Here is an 8,950-nt window from a genome sequence, read left to right as displayed (position 1 = left end):
ATCGGTATTGGCTCTCATTTCAAGATTCAGCAAAATGCTGCTTTTTAATCTGAGCAGGGTTCATAGTTCAAACCTAAATATTAGCACTGAAATTGGCTTGCTTGCTCATGTGGTAGCCAAAAAGCTTGCTATCGTGTTTATTGCACCCTGGAGATGAATGTTGTTAATTCTTGACTGTCTAGATGTGGATTATAAATGTCATCGGATCTTCCCTTTTTAAATTCTGGGCATAAACTGTATTAGGAAAGCAAGGGTCACATAATTTGAGCTCCTGAAAAAGCATAAAGTCTTTTTTGCCCAGTATGTATATTTTGGGGCATTTGTTATGGTTCACAAGTAGCTTGAATATCGCTTGTCTAATCAAAGCACAGGGGCGGTAGCTTGGTATAGACGGTGACCACAACCTGGGATTCGAGTCCCAGTCCCCCCACAAGGGAACAGCCGTGTGCTCTTGGACAAGTAATCTTCCTTTCTAAGCAAGCTTCAGTTTGCTCATCGTTACATGGGGGGTAATATTATGTCCTTTATACTTTTCAGGATTATGTGAAGTGAGGGCAGAAACCGCAGGCACATTATGGAGTTGTTTGATAAAAATATATTGAGTCCTAAATGAACAAATAGATACCTTGCAATTTGTAAAATAATATGCACATAAATGGAATTGCATTCACTTTTTAACTGTCTCCGTCCTTCTTTCTCCTCCCCCTTCTTCTCCACCTCCTTCCTCTTGTTCTGATAGAGAATAAAGGGTGTTCTTCCAGCAGAGCCTAAGCGTTCCTTCCCTGATGTCTGGCACTGGTGCAGCCCACGGTTAATGCAACTCACTCAGCTGGCTTTCTTAATTGTTCACTTATTCACTCAGCCATGAACTCCCCGTACATTTCTCAGCACCTTCAGGGTATAGAGCTGGCTCTAGGCTGAGAGAGAGACCAAGATGTGGCCCACATCCATGAATGGGTTTGTTGTGGAGACAGATACAGGGAACTTCTTAGCTTTGGTAATGTAGCCCAGCCTGGCTGCTCAGTCTCACCCAGAAGAAGTGAGCTAGGAATTCCTTCCCCAGACCCACACGCGCTCACGGCAGTAGGAAGTGAGGAGGAGGGAGTAAATGCTCCTGTTTCCATGGAAGCGAACCTGATCAGAAAGGCAAGAGACACGCCTAGCAGCTACCTAGATGAGGAGAATGTGGCTCTCCTGTAGGTCCCTGTTGCTGGGTGAGGGGGGGGGGGGGTCAGGACACCAGCCAGGCGGCTGGACACCAGGGAGAGGAAAGGAAGAAATGTCTAAAGTTGTTTTGTGCGTAAGACACTGAGATGTGACTGACTGTTTGAAGAAGCACTTGGTTTCATGAGGGGTCAAGGACTTTGATGTGTTTTGCAACTCTCTCCATCCACAAACAGACACAAACCTACAAAATCTATCAGAGGTACTTGAATTCCTTTGGAGCAGGCTGCCTTTAAGTTTGTTAGAGCTGGGTGAGATGGGCAGACGCCAGCAAGACAGACAGGGCTGGCTTCCTGATGGTGATGAATCAGCAACAACCACACGAGAGCTGACCCAGGCGGGGCGGTTCCGAGGTGCCGGGGGCTGTGCTCACCTGAGCATCAGCGTTACCTCTTTTAACTCTCAGAACAGATCTGTGAGGAGCACAAAGCTTACGAAGATGAGGAAAATGAGGCCAACAAGCTTACGAAAATCGCCTAAGACCCCATAGTTAATGAGAAGCAGAGCTGAACTTTGAGCCATGTCTATTGGACTCCGAAGTCCGGACATTTAATCACTACATTGCATTACATCCTGCGAGGTCTGGACACTCCAATCATTCCAAAATGGGTTCTTTAAGGTAGAAACATCACCTATTTATCCATGAGTTTTGTTCAGGCTGTCCGTTTGATTGCATCTCTGAACACAGACGCCAAGCGTGTGATAAAGGAATATTGTAGTAAAGGAGTCTGGCTGGGAAACCACTGGTGCCAGGATTCCTTCCCTGAGTCATCTTGTATTGTGCCATCGTCAGGTCAGCATCCAGCTTTGGAATGTGCAGTTCCACTGGGGAAAGAGAATTATTATGGCCGTATCGTGTTGGTAGGCTGTTCAGAGAAAGCAGAAAAATGTTTCTGTTAGAGATGAGTCCATTCACTCATTCGTTCAAGAAATATTTATTGAGGACCAGTGGACTGAAGATCTAGAAATGCAAGACATGGCCTCCACCAGCAAGGGACTCGTAGAGGGGGCCCGCCGGTCTGTGTCACACGTGGGCTTTAAGCGGGCATGCTCTGGGCACCATCAGCATACCAAAAGGAACGTGGAATTCAGCTGGAATCTAGGAAAAGGGAGGGGTGCCTATCAGGAGGTGCTTCCAAGAGAAGTCAGCGCTTCAGTGGGGTCTTAAGGAACAGGCAGCGGCAAACCAGAGAGGTTCAAGACATGTCTGTGGGGCATCCCCTTGAAGACGTCCAGTAGGCATCAGTTTTCCAGTTTCAAAATCTTTCAGTCATTTGATGAGCAGAATTGGAATAGGACCACTGCCCAGGTGAAGTGCTTCAGTCCACACGGGTCCCCCTAAGGGCTGAGGTGGGACCCTTACTTCAGGGTCAGATTATTACTGCTTACAATATATTTTCACACCATCATCTCATTTTGTCCCTTTTGAGACAGACATTCTCACCCTCATTTTCTAGGTGAAGATGCTGCATGAACTTCCCATGTTCCCACAGCTCTGATAGGTGGGGCTGTGATTCACATCTCATCTCCCCACTCCAGGGCCCTTTCTCTATACCACGTGGCCTCCCTCCAACTGGAATGCAAGCCTGCCAAGAAGATCCAGCCTTCTGAAAAAAGATGCTAAGCTGGGTATGTGCGGCTGCTGGGCAGGAGAAGCTGAGACAGGTGGTGGAGGACAAGCTTGGAGGGCCTGGTAAGGAGGCTGGCAGTAGCAGGAGAAAGAAGGCAGGGATGGACCCATGGTCTGAGAGGTCAGAGGGTCAACCAAAATGTGGAAGTGGCAAGGCTGTGTAGCTTTAACTCCAATGCTGAAGGTTTGGGTTCATTACTCCTGTTGGCCCACAGGGCGCCTGCCCTCTCCCCACCAGCTACACTGGCTTCTCTTCTGGCCAGTCAGAATGAACCTGAGCTATAAACAGCCGGACTAGCTTTGATGGGGCAGGGGTACTGGGAACCTTGCACACAACGCAGCCCCAACACAGCCCGCATCGTGCAGTGTTATGACTGCCTGTCACTTGTCTTTATATCTCAAGCTCTCCAACGCCAACAGTTGGCATGTTGTGGGCAAGTAAATATTAAATTAATTGCCAAGAAAGAACGCAGACCATGCTGAATTTTATCCCTGGCTCAGACGGAACAGAAGAGTCTGGGTTCATATTATTGATTCTGCTTGCTTCAACAAACACGTATTGGCGAATTCTTGACGTTGAAGACTCAGAGGAGTAGACACATGGTCCCCGACTTCACAGAGCATCACAGGGGTCCTGGATTAGATCATCTATACCAATTGAATAGGTTTACAAACAACTGGTCTTTGGGAGCTGTAATTTTTCTTAAGTGATTGGAAAGTAAGTAAATGCTGTCTTTCATTGGACTAGAACCCACCAAGAGTAGATAAATGTCCTTGTGCGTTCAGCCCAGCACATGCAGTGCTGCCAAGCTGAGCACCAGCTAACTCCTAGAAAAGCAGCACTCTGAAATTTAAGGCATTCACTGACATTGACTGTGACATTGGCTTACAGTATGATTCCTTTAAGGGATATCTTTTATAAAGATCCCACAAAAAAATTGAAGGAAAAAAGTCTTTAGAAGCCAAAGAACGAAGCCGTGGTGGTGTAATTATAAGCCGTATGCTTGACATTTTAGGTGGGAAATATCCTCTGAAGTCATTCTGCCAAAGGGGCTGCTCAGGTAAGGTAGCCAGGGACTCTGGCTACGGAAAATGTTGGAACAAGATGCTTATTTCCCCTCTTTGTAGCCATAGGTGCACCTCTTTTCTGTGACAGTGCATTCTCTCTGTGGTGAAGTGAGGGCAGCCGTCCCAGGAGCCCCTCCTGGGGACTCCCTTGTGCAGGCGGTGGTGCAGGCGTGTCCCAAAGCCGGGTGCAGCATCTGCCTTCTCCCGGAGCCTCGTGAGCTGCCTCCCCCTCAGACTGGCTGCAGCTAGATATTTTATGACTATGCTGTGAAAGGAACACTTTGCAAAACTCTTGGAGGTGCCAAGGAGCTGAAAAAAGCTGGTGAAGAAGCTGAGAGGAGCTCCGGGGGCTGCCTGCAGGGATTTGCATGTCTGTCATAAAGAAAGGGCAGCAGGGTGGGAACAAGGGCTCCCAGGTGGTCAGGTAAGGACAGGCCTCAGGATCATCCAGTCCAGCTGCCTCTGGGCCAGCGAAGTACCTGGGGTGGAGGGCTTGCCTGAGAGTGATGGTCGAAAATGATAGAAATATTTAGGCTTAATATCCTGTTAAATAGGCTACTACCCCATGGGACAAAGAATTCTGATTCATTACCAAATTGTAGACAGGGGCTAAAGGTCACCCATAAAAGGTGTGACGATTAATTTTATGTGTCAACTTGGCAGAGCCTTGGTGCCCAGATACTTGGTCAAACCTTATTCTGGGTGTGTCTGTGAGGGCATTTCTGGATGAGATTAACACTTGATTCAGTAGACTGAGTAAAGCCGATTGCTCTCCCCAGTGGGGGTGGGCCACATCTAATCAGTTGAAGGCCTGAATCGAACAAAAGGATTGACCTCCCCCTGAGTAAGAGAGAATTTCTCCTTCCTGACTGCCTTCAAGCTGAGACACCAATCTTCCCCTGCCCTCCAACTGCAGCTCACACTCTCAGCTCTCCTGGTTCTCAGGCACTTGCTCTCAGACTGGAACCAGCCATTGGCTCTTCTAGGTTTCCAGGTCACTGATTACAGATCCGGGACTTCTCAGCTTCTGTAATCCCATGAGCCAATTCCTTATAATAAACATTCCTCTCTGTCTGTCGGCCTGCTTGTCTGTCTGTCTGTCTGCCTGCCTGCCTGCCTGCCTGCCTGCCTGTCTGTCTGCCTGCCTGCCTGTCTGTCTACCTACCTACCTACCTACCTACCTACCTACCTACAGCTACTCCTATTGGTTCAGTTTCTCTGGAGAACCCTGACTAGTACTGAAGGTCTATAGCAGCGCTGTGCAATAGAAATACACTGTGAGATGGGTGTCTAACTTTAAAATTTCTAGAAGCCACATTAAAAATAAGAGAAACAGGTGAAGTTAATTTTAATAATGTCTATGATGAAGTCAATACATCCAAAATAGCATCCTTTCAATATGTAGTCAGTATTCAATTTAAAAACTATTAATGAAACAGTTTATATTCTATGCCTTTAAAATCCAATGTGTGTTTTATACTCAGAGCACATCTCAGTTCAAATGAGCCATGTTGCAAGCACTCAGAAAGCCGCAGCCCTAAACCAGAAGAGAAGTGGGAATGGATGACTAATGTTGTTTCATTCTCCCTGCATAGACTTCTCTCCATTTAGTCAACATGGATTTATTAAGCATCTCTGATATTTAGGCTCCAAACTAAGCTCTTCAACAGCCAACAGCTAAGCTAGGATTTAAGAATCTCTTAATGATTGGGGCGGGGGCGGGGAGGAGGGTAAAAACCCACACTGGATGGAGCGAGCTGGCATTTCTTTATCTCATTTCTTTGTTGTTGATGAGGATAAGGTAATAATCATGAATTTATTCATTAAATGGACTTAGAAATTTGCATTTGACCAAAATTTGCTTCTCCCTCATCTGTGGGGCGCACACACCATGCCAGGCATTGGGTCTTTTTGAGCCTCACTGACCTTCTTGAATTGGCCCCATTCTGGCTGATCCCAGTTTACACTGTCCATTTCTTGTTCAGAACCCTGAGTGCCAGCTTATACATTGTCATTGAGAAGCTGAGTGACTGGAGAGCTGGTTGTAGCAGCCCTGAAACAGGGAAGTTGGAGGGAAGGCTGGACTGGAGGGCGAGATGAGGAGCTTGTGCTTAACGATTTTGCGACTGAAGAGATGATGAAATTTCCAATTAGAATGACCCAGCATGGAATTGGAAACACAGGCCTGGCATGAAGCTTCAGTCCGCGTGCACCTACCCTGGAGAGAAGCGAAGGCTGAGACCATGCGAGTGAATGAGGAATCAGAGGGAGAGGGTGGTGAGAGAGAAGTTCAAACGGTCCAGAGCTTAACCCTAGGGACACACACGTTTATGGGGAGAAATAGCCCTCCAGTCCACTCAACACGTCATTACGTGAGTGCTCACTACATGCCAGGTGCTGTGTGAGACACGGGACTCGGGGTGTGAGAGACAGTAACAGCCTCTGTTCTCCTGAAACTTACAGTCTGCACTTGGTGAAAATAACAAAGAGCAGGGCGTGCCGGGGGTGGAAGACAGCCCAATGGCCACCCATCTCAACCTTAATCTTACCCTCTGTGGTAGCGCAGCTCCAGCCCGCCCCCCCCAGGATGGACAGCGGTCCTTCCCATGCTGGGGAGACGCTGAATCGGGAAGTCCTTTGACAGCGCTTGGAGATACGAGGACAGACACCATGCCCCACGCACTGCAATGCTGCGGAGTCTTGTATCCTCACTGTCGGGCTGCTTCCCTCTGAGAGCTCTTTATGTCAACGTCCCTCTTCAAGTGCACGCTCAGAGGAGCTCACAAATGGCCAGGGAGGAAAGGAAGACGGTGGCCCGGTGCTGAGGCCAAGGTGCGTGCCAGGCGTGCCCGCCGCTAGGAGCTTCACAGCCGGTAAACCAGTCATTACCTCGTGAATCAGAGAGGAGAGCCAGGCTCGCTTGTCCTGTATCCCAGACGCGTCTCAGCACGCCCCCAACCTCCCTCACACGTCTTCTTCATTACGCTTACAACTGTCTTTCATCACCCTTACCCACTTCTCTTCTTCCCTGCCCTCAATCTGAGCATTGTTTTGGAGACACGGAAGATGAGGATTTTGCAACTGGTTCATTGTTCCAATCTGTTCATTTCTCATTGTCTTTGCCACCTTAGGTACCTTTCTCAGCTTCGTAGCATCCAACAATAGGAACAGCACGCTACCAGCACACTAGTAGTAGCTGAGAGACGATGGAGTTTTAATAGGACAGCGTCCCTGTGGAACCCAGTCTAGTGAGTCCTAGGGGCCAGGAGCAGAAACAAGGCTGTGGAGGCCGGGAAACATTTTGAGGAAGGAGCAAGGTGGTTACCGATGATGAAGGAGGCAGGGAAGTCAAACTGTAACATTCCTGGGAAGGTCCAAAGAGGACTTTCATCAAGAAGGGTGGAGCAGAAGCCAAGAACAGGTAGAGAAGAGTGAAGGTCGCCTGAATGCACCAGCATTCCTTAAATGAGAACCCACCCCATTAACCCTGACTTCTGGCCACACACCAGCATAGGCTTTAGAAGGAAGCTAGTTCTACAAGTACTTGGAATTCTTTGAAAGAGTTTCTACTAAATCCAAAGGGCTCCTGGATAATGAAGATGGTGTTATTTTTCATCACCAATTTCATTCTTTTTTTTAATTTATATTTTTTAATTGAAGTCCAATCAGTTACAATATGTCGGTTTCTGTCGTACAGCACAATGTCCCAGTCATGCATACACATACGTAGATTTGTTTTCATTAAAGGTTATTATAAGATATTGAGTATAGTTCCCTGTGCTAGACAGAAGAAATTCATTTTTTTAAATCTATTTTTATACACAGTGGTTAACCTTTGCAAATCTCAAACATGCAAAGTTAACCAATTTTGTTCTTATTACAGGTAAGCCACTTTAAGAAGAAGGGAATGAGACAGAGGGACAAGGTGAACTCCATTACCTTCATCCCGGGGGTGTTAGGATGGGCTCTGTTCTTTTGTAAAAGAAAAGCAAGCATTGTCAGGATGTATATTCTTCTTTGCTTTCTCGCTACCACTCAGCTTACTCACAGTTTCTAACCATGGAGGAAAAGCAGTGAAACAAAAAACAGGAAATTTCACCACATGGCAGAAACCGTCAATATGGTTGTCCGAGTGAGAAACTGCACGTCCACACAAACCGCACGCCCCGTCCGGCCTCTCCACTTCCTTCGTGGAATGAGAGGCCAGAAAAACAGAGCCAACTCTGAGAATAAAGTCAGACACAAATTCTTTCGTATTTGTGGACCTTACATACCACCCCTCAATGACAATAATGAAAGTGAACAGGTTGATTATTAAAATAAGACCACTTTTGACGGGTTAGCACATGGTAGCCTCTGTGTTAAGAATGCTCATGTTTCAGCTCACTGGATTTTCATAACCCCATGAAGTCCATATTAATATTCTTGTTTTACAGATGAGAAAATCAGGGGCAGAGCTGGAAAGCGACAGAGCCAGGCAGAGGACACCAGAGCCCCAGGTCTTCATCATAATGTTCTATTTGTCTGTACCTCACACATCGCACCCTCTAAGCATGGAGAACACACCTCGGTAAGTGTCTGGTAAACGAAGGAAGAGTGAATGTCCTAATAACAATCCCAAGGGGCATGGGCAGCGGGATGCTGTCCCGCGCTCTTAGAGCGCATTGATCCTGAGCTGTACTGCTTCCAGTGCAAGCATCTCTTTCAACTATCGGTACAATTACATGAGCAGTATTAAATGCAATGATGGATTCATTAAATGTATTTTTAAAAAAGCAATTATATTGTAACAGAGTCATAAGCATAAGAGTCTGAAATAGACTACCTTATTAAATTCTTTTTGTGCATTTCGTGGGGGAAAAGAAGAGTCAATGGATGAATGTCAAGAATAGGGAAAAAAATAAACGAGATTATACTGTGTAGTACAGGGAACTATACATAAGATCTTGTGGTAGCTCACAGCGAAAAAGAATGCAACAATGAATATACGTATGTTCACGCATAACTGAAAAATTGCGCTCTACACTG

At 46.7% G+C, this 8,950-nt stretch overlaps 1 long non-coding RNA gene across 2 annotated transcripts; it reads right to left on the bottom strand.

Annotated features, from left to right (window-relative positions):
* Nucleotides 1-580: 580 nt before the first annotated feature.
* Nucleotides 581-8,068, bottom strand: LOC116147712 (uncharacterized). Of its 2 annotated transcripts, XR_010376792.1 has the most exons (3): nucleotides 7,862-8,068; nucleotides 6,472-7,286; nucleotides 581-2,090 (listed from the first exon to the last, which is right to left on the bottom strand). It is a non-coding gene; the product is annotated as an uncharacterized LOC116147712 (long non-coding RNA). The 2 variants fall into 2 exon arrangements; XR_004131317.2 differs by lacking the exon at nucleotides 7,862-8,068 and having other exon boundaries at nucleotides 6,472-7,799.
* Between the last annotated feature and the right edge of the window lie 882 nt (nucleotides 8,069-8,950).

This window comes from Camelus dromedarius, chromosome 19, assembly GCF_036321535.1.
Source record: "Camelus dromedarius isolate mCamDro1 chromosome 19, mCamDro1.pat, whole genome shotgun sequence".
Classification (NCBI taxonomy): Eukaryota; Metazoa; Chordata; class Mammalia; order Artiodactyla; family Camelidae; genus Camelus; species Camelus dromedarius.
This window is presented reverse-complemented; position numbering and strand designations above follow the sequence as displayed.